Source organism: Giraffa tippelskirchi, chromosome 5 (assembly GCF_054371585.1).
Source record: "Giraffa tippelskirchi isolate mGirTip1 chromosome 5, T2T-mGirTip1v1.2.pri, whole genome shotgun sequence".
Classification (NCBI taxonomy): Eukaryota; Metazoa; Chordata; class Mammalia; order Artiodactyla; family Giraffidae; genus Giraffa; species Giraffa tippelskirchi.
In genome coordinates, this window is record NC_137279.1 from 108060136 (window position 1) to 108077976 (window position 17841).

Below are 17841 nucleotides of genomic sequence, written 5' to 3' on the forward strand. Positions count from 1 at the left end.
TATATACTATGTATATATCAAGTTATCATGTTGTACACCTTAAACTTATACAGTGTTTTATGTCAGTTTTATCTCAATAAACCTGGGGGCGTGGGAAACAGTTATTGCTTCTTCTGACTATTCTTACTTGATTTTCAAAGGGAAGAGTGTTTACATTGTCTATTCATAGAATTTGGGGCCACCTGGTTACTTTAGCAGACCCCTAAATATCCTCAGGTTCCTTTGTAAAATGGTGAGCATTAAAGCTAATGCATATATAAGTTGGAATATCTTAATCTATACTCAAGGTCTTCTGGGGGTGTGTAAGATGATATATTAGGATGGAAAAAGAACATTCGAGTTGTTATTTATATTTATTTTCACCTTAAAAAGAGGCAAGTTAAAAAAGAAAAATGTAATAAGTTAGGCTTTGTCAAATATTTAATATACAGATTGACACTGCTGCATCCAGTCTTATCAGATTTCATCTAAGGCATTAATCCCTAGGGGAAAGTGGTCATTCCCCAACAAAAAGGACTTGACAGTGACATCCTTACTTGTCTTTTAGCTATTGTTCACTTTTAGTTATTGCAAATAATAATGGTCATATGTGTCCAGTTTATATATGTTTAAGTGGATTTAGAAATTACATTTTAAATGATAGGGTAATATAGTCCTTGAACATAAGAAGAACATTGGCATGAAGTTACCAGACTTAAAATGTCACACAATTTTCCTTTACCATAAGAAGGATTCAGAAAATGTTGGTTTTCTGTGATAAGTCGTAATCAGCAAAAAAAAATTGAATATAAACACATTTAATGTCTTCCTTAAAGACAAAAGTTAACAATCACTGAGAAATCGATTGTTTTCTAAAGAAACTCATGAAATTTGAAGAGGGAATTTTGATCATTGAGAATATTCCCATTGCTATTTATTGTTGCCCAAGACAAAGTATGTGTGTCATCTGTAAAACTTCCATATCTGCACACTTAGCATGCTTGAAAACAATTTTCTAGTCTGTTTTAAAATCTTTCAAAGTAGTCTCAGGGAATTTTTAATCAGTTTCTTAAAAATTTAAATAGTATGCTGCTGCTAAGTCGCTTCAGTCGTGTCCGACTCTGTGCGACCCCGTAGACGGCAGCCCACCAGGCTCCACCCTCCCTGGGATTCTCCAGGCAAGAATACTGGAGTGGGTTGCCATTTCCTTCTCCATTAAATAGTATAATACTGTCCAATTAGTCTGCAAGTATAGTTGACAAACATTGGATAAGATGGAGGTTACTAATCAGATTTCAATAAAAATCCTCGCTTAATTGGTGAATGAAATTGACCAATGAGTATTTTGATTCTGTCCATGAAGCTCTTCTTTCACTGACTCTACGTATTGTGAGGAGTTAATCCTATTCAATTACTGTTTATGTTAGTCAGATCAGGCTGCCATAACAGAGTACCACAGGCTGAATGGCTTAAATAGCAAAAATTTATCTTCTCACACTTTTGGAGACTTGAAGTCTGAGATTAAGGTGTTAACATGGATGGTTTCTTCTGAGGCCTCTCTCCTTGGCTTTAAATCAGTAAATGACTGCCTTCTCCCTGTGTCTTCATGGAGTCTTCTCTCTGTCTGTGACCACATTTTCTTTACTTATAAAGACACCAGTCATATTGGATTAAGGCCCACCCTAGTGACTTCATTTTAACTTTACTACCTTTTTAAAGGCTCTCTTTCCAAATATAGTCATATTCTGAGGTATTAGGGGTTGGGATGTCAGCATGTGAATTTGGACATAATTCAGCTCATAATACCCTTACCACCAGGAATTGAAATAAACTGAATTTAGAACTAGATCTTTGGATTGCTGTTTCAAGGCAAAATCATCATGTTTAATCACATTGCTTTTACTAATATTTGTAATTAATCATATTTTAGTGAGTGATATGGTTATTTTACCCTCCTTTTACATATTTAATTTTTAAGAAAACTAATAACATGATTTTTAAAATACCTCATGCTTTTAAAGTTTTTATTTTTGTGTTTATAATATGCATGATATGATTATAGTTGTGTATGTCTATAATTTATAACATAAATAATTCTTTTCTTGTTCATAGGGGTTTAGAATCAAAATTTAGAGACCACTGACTTAGATATTGCCCCCTTTTAAAATGTCTATCACGAAGGTAATATGTTACATGTTATTAATAATAGCAAGGGTTTTGGGGTTCAAATTCTACTTTTCCTACTTACAGTAACATACGCTGTGCTGTGCTTAGTCACTCATTCATGTCTGACTCTTTGTGGGCCCATGGACGGTAGCCCACCAGGCTTCTCTGTCCGTGGGGATTCTCCAGGCCAGAAAACTGGATTGGGTTGCCATGCCCTCCTCCATGGGATCTTCCCAACCCAGGGATCGAACCTAGGTCTCCTGCATTGCAGGCAGATTCTTTACCAGCTGAGTCACAAGGGAAGCCCAAGAATACTGGAGTGGGTAGCCTATCCCTTCTCCAGGGATCTTCCCGACCCAGGAATGGAACCCAGGTCTCCTGCATTGCAGGTGGATTCTTTACCAACTGAGCTATCAGGGAAGCCCTATGAATTTGGGGGAAACATAAACATTCATCATTGGGGTAGTTATAGGGATAACCCCTAAGGTCACACAGCTGTGGCAAGTAAAACCTCCAGTACCCAGTAAAATCAGTGAACAGCAAAGAATTATTATAATCATTTGGAAATTTTTTGAATAATGTGGATAACCAACTATATAACACTATCCCAAAGTTAATATTATTCTAAGTCTTTGGCTTGTGCCTCAAGATTCTGAATATAATCTGCATCAAATCAACTATCATTTTTTATTCTTTCATTTTAGAAAAATCTCAAAAATTCCCATGACAGATGTCTCAACAGAGTGTATAGAATTGTTAAAATTCAGTTTTTTTGAAGAATCATATTTCTTGCTTTGTAGTTAGGCAAAATAACTACTGGAGATGTTTATGTTGTCTATTATTAGTAATGTTGGGGTTTTTTACATTTCTTTGCTATTTTGGGAATCATTTTTAGTTACCTATAAGGCTGTTTCCTCTGATAGGAGTGAGATAAAAGGCTGATATCCAAAAAAAAAAAAAAGGCTGATATCCTGTATGTGCTTGCTTTGAAGGTTTGTTTTTCAAGAGACAGCAAAATGGTAAAAGTTTTGAAAAGCAGAAGCCAGTCTGACATTTAATTTTTTTTCCTTTGTTACTTTATTCCTTTATCATTTGCTTTAAAATATTTTTTGCTAAATTTAATGACAAATTTTAGGGAAGTTTTTTTCCTGTGGATTTTACTAAAAGTTTATCTTGAGGCTTTACAGATTAAATGCTATATTAATATTTTAATTAAATATACTTAATAGAAATTTTAAAAAAGCAAATACCATGAGCAGTTCAAATTCCTACCCATCCTCCTGAGTAGATCTTATTATGTTCAGTTTTCTCTGATGCATGTCTTAGCATCCTCTGCTGTAACAAGTACAAGAGTGACTTTCTGAGATTAAGGTTCACATTAGGTCTTTCAAGACAGGATTACAGGGGCTTTTTTGGTGGTCCAGTGGTTAATAATCTGCCTGCCAATGCAGGGGACATCGGTTTGATCCTTGGTCCCGGGAAATCCCACATGCCGTGAGGCAACTAAGCCTGTGCACCACAACTACTGAGCCCACGTGCCATAAATAAATAAATCTTAAAAAAAAAAAAAAAAAAGACAGCATTGCAGAAGCATTTGCTCCTCTTGGCTGTTAATGCTATCTATCTTTTCATTTTCATCCCTGAGTTTCCTTTTTTTCCCTAAATATACCCAGGAAGAATGACTCCAGAATATTAAGATTCTTGAGGTCATGGAGCAGTATAAAGCAGTATTTGTTGTAAGGAGTATTCAATACTGGGAAACAATTACAGAATACTGTTAAGTGTAATGAGAGCACACAGAAAGAGGGATTAACTCTGGGTAAAGGGCTAAGGAAGATCTCACAGGAAAAGTTTTGAACTGGTCTTAAAAGTACATTGTATGTTCATGAAGTAATTAATAGTAACTATCATTTATTGAGCAGTTACTAAATGCCAGGAACTGTTTTAAACATTTACATTATCTCATATTTAATCCCCACAAGAACCTTACAGAACAAATAAATGCTTCTGTCTTTTGGGGCAGAGAGTGCTAAGATAAGATACATCAGTTACTTAACCTCTATCAGTTATTTAACCTCTTTGTGCCTTGTTTCTTCATCTGAAAAATGAGAAAAACAATTCTACTAACCTACTTATGCATTGTCACAAGAATTAAATGAATTTATACTGGTAAAGTAAGTAGAACTATGCCTGGCTCATAGTAAGTGCCCACTATGTTGTTACCTATAGTCATTATGATTGTTCTATAGATGAGGAAGCAGGCTTAGAAGAATTAGATCTAGGAGAGTGATAGAGCATAAATTAAGGTGATTGTGATGGTGATAAAAATGAAGAGAGGTGGAGGGAAAAAAAAAGAAATGAAGACAAGCATTCAGGAGGTTAGGTTGGCAAGGCTATGTACTGATTCCCATACACATACAATATTTAAGTAAGTTGTGACAGTAATGTCATAGGCATTATTGCATTCTTTGTGCAAGATACTTTATATTAATATATTATTTCATTTTATCCTTCCAATAACTGATGGTAAGTCTTATTCCTTTGTTATAGATTAAGGCTGGATTGGTTAAGAGTACAAGGCCATACCACAGAGTAAATTGTAAAGAATTTAAATCCAGATGTTTTCCTCCAAAACCTGCCCTCTTTGTACCATAAGCCATGATGCCGCCCATATAAATTAAATATTATAGTCTCCATATACATTTATGACATTTCTGTGGTTTATTTCATTGATTGCTGAGTTAAAAGCTATTTATTCTCTTCACCAGGAATAGCTCTCCTACATTGAGAGAATATGCTTGGCTCTTTCTCCCACCCTTAAAAAAGAGATTTTGAAAAGATTTTTATTAAGGAAGCAAAATATAAAAAGAGCATATTTTCTCTGCAGAATCTTTCTTTGCACTCTTAACCTAATAATAGGAATAAGTAACAACAAATTGAACTACAATACATAGGTCCAGAAACTGGATTTAATTTAAAAATCAGACTGTTTATTATTAAAATATCTGAATGTGTTTTAGTCTTCTCTAACAGCAGTTGCCTATTATGATAATTTTGAGTTTTATATAGTTTTACAGGGACTTATTTTGTTCTGTGTTGATACATAAAAGCCTTTGGGTTTCTGAAAAGTTTGAATACATGAAGTTGATCTAGCACTAGACTGTTCTTTTTGCACATTGGTGTCCTAATATCCTTTTCAAAACTTGTGCTTTATTCTGAGGCAGACTTCAATGTCTCTAGAGAAGAAACTTTCCAAAAACCTGATAAATACATTTGTAAACTATTACAAACACACACACATCTGAAATAAACATATCTGAAGTGATATTTTTCCTTATTTACATGCAGTATATTCTGATTTTTTCTATTTGGCACTATTCTATTTCATTAAAAACATTTTATGACTTTCTCTTCTAATTAGGTTTAGAAGGACTCAGAAAACCATTTGCTGCCATAGTAGCAAGAAAATCTTGGACAAAATAAAAATCACATATTTCTCTGGGGCTTCCCTGGTGGCTCAGATGGTAAAGAATCTGCCTGCAATGCAAGAGACCTAGGTTCGACCACTGGGTCAGGAAGATCCCCTGGAGAAGGGAATGGCTATCCACTCCAGTATTCTTGCCTGGAGAATTCTGTGGACAGAGGAGCCTGGTGGGCTACAGTCCATGGGATTGTGAAGAGTTGGACATGACTGAGTGGCTAGCATAAATAGAGATGTGCATAGAGAAACTTCAGTGAACTGAATTCCAAAATGAATTGTTTATAAATGAGTGGAAAGCCACAGCAACTTTCATACCTGGGGACAAGCATGTGGTTTGGATATTGGAACCCTGACACAGATGGTGAGGCTTTACAGAGTCAAGGGGAAATCTGCCAAGCCTTAGTTAACTGTATGGACTCTTGGAATTAGAATGTGGATTGGAATTTGGAAGAATCCCAAATGCAACAATAAACCAGTTGGCCCAACACTTATCTGCTGTGTCTGCCATCTTCAAATTTTTACTAAGAAAGTAGCATTGCAGGTGAGTGTGGGAGGCATAGGGAAACTGTGCATTGATTCTCTGCCAGAGTTGAGTCCAAAGGTGAACCAAAAATACCTGAAACTATAACCAGGGGGAGAAAAGCAGATAGAAAACACTAACTCAAAATCTGAGACTCTCTACAGACCTCAAGCAAGATAAATATAACTGAAACAACACTTGGGCCAAATTGCTGAAAAGCAAAGATAAAGAGTAAATCTTAAAAGCAGTTAGGAAAAAATAGCTATATTATGTGCAGGGAAACTAACATAAGAATGGCTGCAAAATTTTCATTCTGTAAAAGCAATGCTGACTGCAAGTCAGAAGAATGATAACTAAACTAACTAAAGAAAAACACTATCAACCTAGAATTCTGTATCCAGCAAAATTATCCTTCTAAAAAATGAAGGTGAAATAAAGTTATTTTAGATTAATAAAAGAGGAGGAAATTTGTTCACCACAGAACTGAACTACAAGAAATATTAAAGGAAGTACACAAAGATCAGTGGTAAATCAGAATTTATAGATGAGAAAACTGAAGCCCCAAAAGGTAAAGTCACACAGCTAAGGTCACACAGCCAATTAAGTTACAGGGTTAGGGCTGTACTCCATTTCTTCTGATTTCAACAAACTCTTTGTTTGGGGAACAATGTAATATACTGAATGGGAAAAGCAAATGACTCTGGGGTAAGCCCATTCAGGTCTGAATCCTAGCTCCTCCAGCTGTTGAAACCTTGGACTGTTGAGAAAATCTCTCATCTCTACTTTTCAAATGGAGAGTATGCAGAGAGCAATTAATATCTACTTCATATGGTTGAGAGGAACACTATAATGTTGTTAAGGACCTTGTACACTGTAAGCATAAAATGAATCTTAATCTCTTCACCTCTTTGTAATATAATACCTTTTTGAAAAATCAGTAGAGATTGTTTTTGGGTGGGGGAGGGAATCATCTTTCTCAGAGATTTTATCTTTAGTCTTATCTGTACTGAAATAAGCCACCCTTATGACATCAGTAGTGATTCTGTTTTCATTTGGCTGTGTTCCTTCTAGTGTCTGAGTAGTTAGAATCTTTTTGGCATCCATTTTCTTCAGATAGCAGTAGTCATTCTGGCATTACACCTGAAACTGGTATTTAAAAAATAGGCATCTACACCTAAGCCCCCTCTTTTCTTCGGACAAAGGAATAGCTAAAAGCTTAATGGAAGTTTTGCAGCGAATACAGTTTTATGACAACTCGTTTTAGATTTCCTGACCAGTCTGTTGTTCAGAGAAAAGTAATACTGATCCTACAGAATTTAGGCTTGAATACAGAGTGATTTTTGTTTATAGTTATTAACGTATCTTATTCAGCATACATTCACTGTTTCCAAAAGGTCTAAAATTCATTACACATAAATGGGTCTGCAATTCATTACAAATATGGAGCCTTATTAAGTAGAGAACTTCCTTTGTATCCAAGCAGTAAGCTTTATGTGCAAATTGAATAGAAGATTATTTTAGTGAAAGTTAAATTGTCCCTAAATTGAAATTCATTGTATTTGGGTTTTGTTTACTTTAGTAACAAATTTAACACTGTTTAATTAAAAGATTCTCACTTCATTATTAAGGATAAAGAAGACCAGTAACACCTGTTTTGAGGAGCAAAGCTCAAGGTTCAGAAAACTTAAGATCATGGCATCTGGTCCCATCACTTCATGGGAAATAGATGGGGAAACAGTGGAAACAGTGTCAGACTTTATTTTTTTGGGCTCCAGAATCACTGCTGATGGTGACTGCAGCCATGAAATTAAAAGACGCTTACTCCTTGGAAGGAAGGTTATGGCCAACCTAGATAGCATATTTAAAAGCAGAGACATTACTTTGCCAACAAAAGTCCGTCTAGTCAAGGCTATGGTTTTTCCAGTGGTCGTGTATGGATGTGAGAGTTGGACGGTGAAGAAAGCTGAGCGCCGAAGAATTGATGTTTTTGAACTGTGGTGTTGGAGAAGACTCTTGAGAGTCCCTTGGACTGTAAGGAGATCCAATCAATCCATCCTAAAGGAGATCAATCCTGGGTGTTCATTGGAAGGACTGATGTTGAAGCTGAAACTCCAATACTTTGGGCACCTCATGCGAAGGGTTGACTCATTGGAAAAGACCCTAATGCTGGGTAGGATTGGGGGCAGGAGGAGAAGGGGACGACAGAGGATGAGATGGTTGGATGGCATCACCGACTCGATGGACATGGGTTTGGATAGACTCCGGGAGTTGGTGATGGACAGAGAGGCCTGGCGTGCTGCAGTTCATGGGTTGCAAAGAGTCGGACACGACTGAGCGACTGAACTGAACTGAACTGAACTTCAAAGAGAACTTTTGTTTTTAAATTTGATATTGGCAGTGTTTTCCCTTAAAGTATTCAGAATCAAGAGATTAAATCTTGTTGGCTTTTTTTTTTTTCTGGAATGGCATACAATTAGAGAGCTCACTGTCTCTGGCTTTGACATGGGAAAAACAGGTTGAAATGAACTGAACTGTCAAGTTTTTAATAATAGCTGTGATATAGAAGACAACCTTGGACTTTGTGACCTGGGCAATTAATTTATCTTCTCTGAGCACAAGTATCCTCACCTACAAAAATGTGTCCAATAATATAATAATCAAGGTTTTTATGAGGAGGAAAGGAGATAGGCTAACTGAAACTGCTTTGTAACTGAATTACTATGCAAATTAATTTTGAAGTAAATGACATGTCTTTTTTGTTTTTTTTTTTTAACTTTTTATTTTGTATTGAGGTATAGCCAATTAACAATGCTGTGATAGTTTTCGTGAACAGTGAAGGGACTCAGCCATACATATATATGTATCCATTCTTGCCCAAACTGCCTCCGCATCCAGCCTGCCGTGTAACATTAAGCAAAGTTCCATGTGCTATGCCGTAGGTCCTTGTTGGTTATCCATTTTAAATATAGTGGTGTGTACATGTCCATCCCAAACTCCCTAACTCTCCCTTCACCCTGTGCCTCCCACCAGCAACCATAATTTCATTCCCTAAGTCTGAGTCTCTTTCTGTTTTGTAAGTCAGTTCATCTGTATCATTGCTTTTTAGATTCCACATAGAAGGGGTGTCATACATGTTTCTGAAGTAAATGACATGTTTTAAATGTTTTAGAAGTCAGGATGATTTTTCTCATTCAAATTAAGAGCAAAAATACATAGGATTTTCAGTGTACTAAATATTTTGCCATTCACCTTTTTTTTCACATTTAAAAACTAACTTCACTGAGATAAAATTTCAAACAGTAAAATATACCCATTTTATAACACATGTAAGATCAGTAGCTTTGACAGATGTATACAGCTGTGTAACTACTATCCCAGTCAAGATGTGTAACATTTTCATCACTCCACAAAGTTCCCTTATATGTCTCTGTGGTTAGTTCTTAGCCTCCTGGCCCTAAGCTACCACTGATCTGCTTTCTTTCATAATAGATTAGTTTCGCCTGTTCTTGAATTTCATATAAATGGAATCATACTGTATGGACTCTTTCATTTATGCATAATGCTTTTGAGAGACATCCAAGTTATTGCTCATATCGTTTGTTCTTTTTAATTGATGAGTAATATCCTATTGTATGATTATATCACAATTTAATTTTGTATTCACTTCTTAATGACCTTTTGGTTGTTTCCAGTTTGGGACTAGCATGAATAAAGCTGCTATGAATAATCATGTAAAAGTATTAATATTTGTGTGAACATATATTTTCCTTTCATATGAAATGCCTCAGTGAGACTGTTATAGAGCCTGGTTTTTGGACTCTTTAATCAATAGAGAAGTTGATGAGAGGCCAGATAAGAAATTTAGGCAAGGCTTTAATGGTCCTCAAGCGGCAGCACAAGGAAACAAAAACAAGTAACAGGTCCTTGCTTGTTCCCTGAGGTTGGGGGATGGAGTGAGGGAGTGAGCTGGTCCCTTAAATAGGGTGAGGGTAGGGGTGGCTTCGGTGGTCTGCCCACCCCCTTGGTGATGCATTGTGTAGGGATCACGCCCTGTACCTTGCTTTTGCTCCCACCACCTTGGATGTGGCAGCTGCATATTTGCTCATTTTGTATCTTATTCATTATTTAACCCAACTGCTTATGCACATAGTTATTTTTAGCTCCTTATAATTTCTTTGTATTCTGTTGCTCTAGGAGATGTTTTTCCATTCCTAAGGACTGCAGCAAAGTGTCCCAGGTCCCAGCCCCCAGCCTGTCTGATAATTATCTCTTATGGCACTCATTGGGCTTCCCAGGAGGCACAGTGGTAAAGAATCCACTTGCCAGTGCAGGAGATGCAAGAGACATGGATTTGATCCCTGGGTGGGGAAGATCCCCTGGAGTATGAAATGGCAACCCACTCCAGTATTCTTGCCTGGAAAATTCCATGGATAGAGGAGCCTGGTGAGCTACAGTCCATGGGGTTACAAAGAGTCAGATATGACTGAGCGGCTGAGTGTGCACACACACACAAGGCAATCATGTTTATTAGTAATGTTATAAGCAACTGCCAGGCTCTTTCCCAAATGGTTGTACCATATTACACCAACAGTGTTAGAGTTACATGAGCTCCAATATTTAGTACTGCAGTTATTTTTAATTTCAATGACTCTAATAGGTATGCAGTGTTGTCTTGTGTTTTAACTTGCATGTTTTTGATGACTAATGACAGTGTACATTTTTCAGGTGCTTTATTGTACTTAGTGGCTACTCCTAACTAAAATATTTTGTAAAGTGTCGATTCATATCTGATGCACATTTTAATTGACTGAGTTATCATTCATTTGTTATAGTTCTTTATATAATGAATTTAATTTCAGTCGTTGTCAGATGTATGTATTGTGTATAACACTTCTCACTGTGGTTTGCCATTTAATTTTTAAAACATCTTTTGAAGAGCAGAAGATCTTTATTTTGATTAAGTCCATTTTAGCAAGTTTTAGCCTTTATGGTTAGTACTTTTTGTATTCTAAGAAATCTCTTCCCTTCCTAAAGTTACAGAGATTTTTTTTTTCCTGTTTTTTCCTCTAGAAGGTTTACAGGTTTAACTCTTAGGCTTAGGTTTATGATACAGTAATCCTCCCTTATCTGTGGTTTTAATTTCTGTGATTTCAGTTACACACAGTCAATTGTGGTCCAAAAATACCAAATAGAAAATTCCAGAAAAAAACAGTTTATAATTTTAAAACTGCATGCTGTTCTGAGTAGCATGATGAAATCTCCCACCATTTTGCTCTGTTCTTCGGGGAACATGAATAATCCTTTTGTCCAGAGAATCCACACTATTTCTGCTACCCACCCATTATAGGGCAAAGCAATATATATAGGGTTTGGTATTATCAGCCATTTCAGCATCCACTGGAATGTACCCTTCATGGATAGGGAGGTGACTCCTGTACATTTCAAGTTAATTTTGGTACATGGTGTGGGTAAGGGTTGAGGTTCATTTTTCCCATATGAATATCTATTTGTCCCAGTGCCACTTACTGAAAAAATTACTCCTTTCCAGTTTTGTGGAAATCAATTGTCTATATACATGTGGGTCTATTTCTGGGCTCTGCACTGTTCTATTGATCCATTTATCTCTGCTTTCACTGATACACATAGTCTTGATTACCACAGCTTTATAATGCCTTGAAATAACTTTATTATTTTTGAAAATTATTTAGGCTATTCTAGGTCATTTGAATTTCCATATATATTTGAAAATCAACTTGTCAGTTTCTACTACAAAGCCTGCTATGAATTTGATTAGGATTGTGTTGAATCTGCAGCTCAATTTTGAGAGAATCAGACATCATAACAAAATCAAAGCTTTTAGTTCATTAATGTGGTATATCTCTTTTTAAAATTATTCTTTAATTTTTCTCAGCAGTCTCTTGTACTTTTCAGTGTGTAAGTCTTTTACTCCTAAGTATTTATCTCCTGTTTTTCATGCTGCTATAAATGTTATTTTAAATTTTATTTTCCAGCACTCTCAGTATCTATAAGTACAATTAAATCTTAAATACTGACCATGTATCCTGAAAAGCTAAAGTGAAGTCACTCAGTCATGTCTGACTCTTTGCGACCCAACCCCATGGACTGTAGCCTACCAGGCTCCTCTGTCCATGGGATTTTCCAGGCGAGTGTACTGGAGTGGGTTGCCATTTCCTTCCCCAGGGAATCTTCCCAACCCAGGGATCGAACCCAGGTCCTCCCACATTGTAGGCAGACGCTTTTACTGTCTGAGCCAACAGGGAAGTCACCTGAGACCTTGCTAAATTCTCTCATGAATTCTACTAGCTTGTAATAGTGGATTTCTTCAGATTGACTAAATATATCATCATGTTGTTTGCCAAAAAAATGTTTTACTTCTTTTCCAAACTTTTAAAAAAATTTTTCTTGCCTATGGCATTAATTAAGACTTCACATACAGGGTTGAATAAAAGTGGGGAGAAAAGACATTGTTGCCTTTTTCCCAATCTTAAGGGAAAGGTCTTCAGTCTTTTACCACTTAGTATGATATTACCAGTTGTTGTTTTCATAGATACCCTTTATCACATTGTAGAAATTTAATTACTCATTTTCTAAAGAGTTCTTTATTTTACAATTATGGATGGTTAAGAATTTTTTCAAATGTTTTTTCTGCATCTGTTTGTTTTCATTGAGATATAGTTGGTATATAATATTATATTAATTTCAAGTGTGAAACTGGTTAAAAATTTTTATACATTATACTCCATTTATACTTATTGTGGAATATTGCCTATATTCTCTGTACTGTGCAATATAACCTTGTAGCTTATTTATTTTATACATGACACTCTATGCCTCCTAATTACCTCCCTTTATTTTGCCCCTCCTTCTTCTGTCTCCCTACTGATGTTTTCTATATCTGTGAGTTTGTTTCTGTTTTGTTAGATTCATTCATTTCAATTTTTAGATTCTGCCTGTATAAATGATAGCATACAGTATTTGTCTTTCTCTGTTTGACTTATTTCACTAAGCATAATACCCTCCAAGTCCATCCATGTTGTTACAGATGGCAAATTTTGTTCTTTTTTATGACTGAGTAGTACTCCATTGTGTGTGTGTGTGTGTGTGTGTGTGTGTGTGTGTGTGTGTACACAAGCCATCTTTTTTATCCATTCATCTGTTGATAAAGACTTAGGTTGTTTCCGTATCTTCCTATTATAAGTAGTGTCACTATGAACATAAGGGTGCATGTATCCTTTTGAATTACAGCTTTCATCTTTTCCAGATATATGCCTAGAAGTGGGACTGCTGATGCATGTAAGTCTATTTTTAGTTTTTTTTAAGAAACCACCATACTGTTTTCCATAGTGGCTGCACCAATTTATATTTCTAATAACTGTTTACAAGGATTCCCTTTTCTCTACACCCTCTCCAGTGGTTATTATTTGTAGGCTTTTTGATGATGGCCATTTTGACCAGTGTGAGTGTTTTTTTTTATTCCCTTTATGTCATAAATGCGATGGCTTTTGCATCGTTGTTAAACTGTACTTAGTCACTTTTTTATATTTATGGATTTTTTTTGGCTCGTATTTTAAAAGAATTTTTGCTTTTTTTTTCATGAGTCTTAGTTTTCTTCTCTTGTAAAATCTTTGGTTTTCTAACAGGGTGATGCTGGCCTCATAAGATGAGTTGGAAAGTGTTTCTCTTTGTTTTACGAGAGAGTTTGTATAAGATTGATATTATTTTTTACATGCTTAATGAAATTCACCAGTGATGCTCTCTAGACCTGGAGTTTTCTTTATGGAAAGGTTTTTAATTAAAATTTTTAAATTAATTTTAAAGTAAGTATAGAGGTATTCAGAATTCCTAGATCTTCTTACTTCAGTTTTGTCACTTTGTTTCTTTCAAGAAATTTGTCTAAGTTGTCAAATTTACTAGTGTAAACTTATTCATAGTAGTCCTTTACGTCTTTTAATGTGGGATCTGCAGTGATGCCCCCTTTTTCATTCCTGATATTGCTAATCTGTCCTTTTTTTCTCCTTTTTATTTATTTCATCTACCTAGTGGTTTATCAATTTATTGATCTTTTTAAGTAACTTTTTTGTCTTATTAATACTTTTCCATTATTCATGTGTTGCTGTTTCATCAATACTCACTATTATTTCTTTTCTTCCATTTGCTTTGTGTTTATTTTTTTCCTTTTTGAGGGAGAACATTAAATCATTTATTGTTCATGTCTTAGGTGAAGTGATGATGCCCAAATTTCACTGAATGGTTTAGAAAAATGTAACTTTGAAAAGAATGGTAGATTTTGTGCTGGATTGGCTGTAAAATAATTTAGACAAATGTTAAACTAGAGTGTTTAATCTGGAGAGAAAATTAAAATATAACTTGAAACTTAATGAGGTAAAATGTGTTCCAACTTAAAACACCAAGAAATAATATCTTCATTCATTGTTTTTAAACTTCTTTTTCCTTTTTGTAATATAAGTATTTATTTCCAAGTATTTGGGGATTTTCCTTTTGGTTTATAACTGATTTCTAATTCAGATCCATTGTGGGTTAGAAAACATTCTCAGAATGACTTCAATCCTTTTAAATTTATCAAGTCTTATTTTATGGCTCAATATATGGTCTGTTGGTAAATGTTCTATGCGTATTTGAATTATATTGTTGGGAGTAGTATTCTAAAATATCACTTGTAAGTCAAGTTGATTGATAGTAGTATTCAAGTCTTTTATATATTTACTGATTTTCTGTTTTTCTGTCAATTACTACTGATGAACAGTGATGAAATACTTACTAAAATTGTGGATTTGTCCATTTGTCATTTTTAGCTCTGACATTTTTGGTTCTTGCATTTTGAAATTCTATTATTAAGTGCATAAACATTTAGGATTGTAGTTCTTGATGAATTGACTCTATTATCTGTTTGAAATGTCTCTCTTTATTTGTGCTAGTTTTCTTGCCCAGGAGTCTGATGTTAATATAGACAATCCAGTGTTCTTATGATAGTGTTTAGTATTTGTATCTCTACTTTAACTTGATCTATGTCTTTTTATTCAAAGTGCAATTTATAGAAGTGTAGAATTAGGTGTTGCTTTTTTATCAAGTTTGGTCATCTTTGCCTTTTATTTAGAGCTTAGCTTATTTATACAACATAATTATTGGTATGGTCATATTTAAGTATATCATCTTGTTATTCATTTTTTGTTTGTCCCATGTGGTTATTTTGTGGTTGCTGTTTTTCTTGTGTCTCTTTTCACTCCCACATCTTTTTTTGCATTGAGTATTTTTTAGAATTTCATTTAATATTTTTTATTAACTTCTTCGGAGAAGGCAATGGCACCCCACTCCAGTACTCTTGCCTGGAAAATCCCATGGACGGAGGAGCCTGGTAGGCTACAATCCATGGGGTCGCAAAGAGTCAGACACGACTGAGCGACTTCACTTTCACTTTTCCCTTTCATGCACTGGAGAAGGAGATGGCAGCCCACTCCAGTATTCTTGCCTGGAGGATCCCAGGGACAGCAGAGACTGGTGGTCTGCCGTCTATAGGGTCGCACAGAGTCAGACATGACTGAAGCAACTTAGCAGCAGCAGCAGCAGCATTAACTTCTTGGCTATTCCTTGTTTTTCTTTTAGTGGTTGCTTTAGAATTTACACCATACTACTTCAACCTATCCCCTTCAAGTAATATGCCACTTAATATGTAAAGTAGGAAACTTAGTGCCGTACTTCCGTTTTTCTTTCCCTCCTTTGTGTTCTTGTCTTACATTTATTTTGACATTATTTTAAATTCCACAGTACCTTATTATGTTTACTGTAAATAGTCAATCATTTTTAGAGATTAATAATGGCAAAAATGTGTTTTTCTAAATTTATTTATTTATTTTTGGCTGCACTGGGTCTTCTTTGCTGCACAAGGGCCCTACAGCACAGACTCATTAGTTGTGAAATACGGGCCTAGTTGCCCTGTGACTTGTGGGATCTTCCCAGACCAAGGATCAAACCTGTGTCCCCTGCATTGGCAGGCAGATTCTTTACCACTGGACCACCAGGGAAGTCCCATGTGTTTTTTATTTATCTATGTGTAACGTTTTTTGTTTCTCATCATTTCTTTGTTTATATCCAGATTTCCATCTGGTATCATTTTTCTTCAACTTAGATAACTTTCTTTAACATTTCTTATGGTGTAAGCAGGTCAAGCTTCATGGGCATATGATCAATATAGTTATACAGGTTCCCACACTTAGAAGGGCCCTGTGGGATTTTATGCTGTTAGGTAGCCATCTAGAAATTCTGATAAATGTTATCTTTGAATTTGAGTTTTGTAAGTGAAGTCTGATTGAACAACGTAGTGTACACTAGGCGCTTGGAGTCGCAATTCATAAACAGTCTGACTTCCTGCCATCTCCCTAGTATGGATTCTTAGCTGTCTTCTTTCTCTGACTCCCTGGCATATCTGGCCCTGCCCTATTGCCCCTTTCTCACCTGTACCCTCTGACTACTGCCACCCTCTACTCTCAGCAGACGCTTGGGTGTTTGAGGGTTGAAATTGGATGTATAAATGGCTGTCCCACCCCATACTGACAGCACTATGGTATATCTGGTGAGCCACCAAGCAGAGGTGTTGGTTTTGCAGGATCAAGTCTATTGCCCACTGCCATCCAGAAATCAAATGTGTTCTGGCAGAGATTTAAAGACTCTCAGGGATTACCTTTCTGTCATGAGTTAAAGAGGCAGGCCTGTGAAATGGGGAGACACCTGACTGTATTTGCCCAGACTTTGCCTCAGCTAGAGTGTGGCCTCTTGGTTTGGTGGGTAGCAGGCGGGGGATTCCAGCAGCCATTAGGCCCAGGTTAGCTCCATATAACAGGACTGGGCTCCCAGCTTCTTGTGAGGATCTGCACTCGCCTCCCAAGTATCCCTAGGCTTGAGAGCATTCTCTTGGCTAGATCCCATGCCTGAGGGGACTCTCTCATCCTCCTTCCAACCTTCCTGAATCTGGCTACGTTTGTCTCTTGTGGCCAGCTGGAGTAACCCATCAGGACAGGCCACAAAATAGGAATTGTTTACGTTCATTGATTCTGCATTCTGCAAGTTACATGCTCTGATATTTGCATTTAAAATGGTGTTCTATAATATATAGATGAATGGTAAAAGCCTGCAAATGATTTAAATTAAAAATTTTTTTTACAGAAAACATTAAGTAATCAATATAAAACTGAGACAAGTTGAAAGGGAGACTTCTAGGAAAAAGGAAAAAGCTTCGTATATACCTTTAAAGCACTTTGAATAAGGGGCCTCACATTTTCAACTTGTCCTGGGGCCCACAAATTATGTCGCTGGCTCTGAGTGCAGATTGGCAGTGACAAATTCACAAGTCTTGAAGGATATGTCTAGAATTCTAGATTCACAGTTTTTTTTCCCTTAGCATTTAAAATTTTTGTTTTGTGTGGGGGGTTTTTTTGGCAGCGGAGGGGGGGACGGTGCGCCATGTGCCTTGTGGGATATTAGTTTCCTGACCAGAGATTGTACAAGAGACTCGGGTTCAATCTCTGGGTCAGAAAGATCCTCTGGAGTAGAAAATGGCAACCCATTCCAGTATTCTTGCCTAGAAAATTCCATGGACAGAGGAGCTGGCATGCTGCAGTCTGTGGGGTCACAAAAGAGTCAGACATGGCTGAGCAGCTGA

At 36.2% G+C, this 17841-nt stretch overlaps 1 protein-coding gene across 5 annotated transcripts in view; it reads left to right on the top strand.

Moving 5' to 3' along the window:
* The window catches only part of DENND2C (DENN domain containing 2C), an 83207-nt gene that overhangs the window by 18331 nt on the left and 47035 nt on the right, over positions 1-17841 (top strand). For 2 of the 5 annotated variants that reach the window (XM_081493355.1, XM_081493354.1), the window contains exon 2: positions 13429-13460. The exons of 1 other annotated variant lie outside the window; for it this stretch is intronic. The gene's annotated coding sequence lies outside the window, so the exon portion shown is untranslated. Of the gene's footprint in view, positions 1-5566; positions 6168-13428; positions 13461-17841 lie in introns of all 5 variants that reach the window. 2 more of the 5 variants (XM_081493356.1, XM_081493357.1) reach the window with 2 other exon arrangements.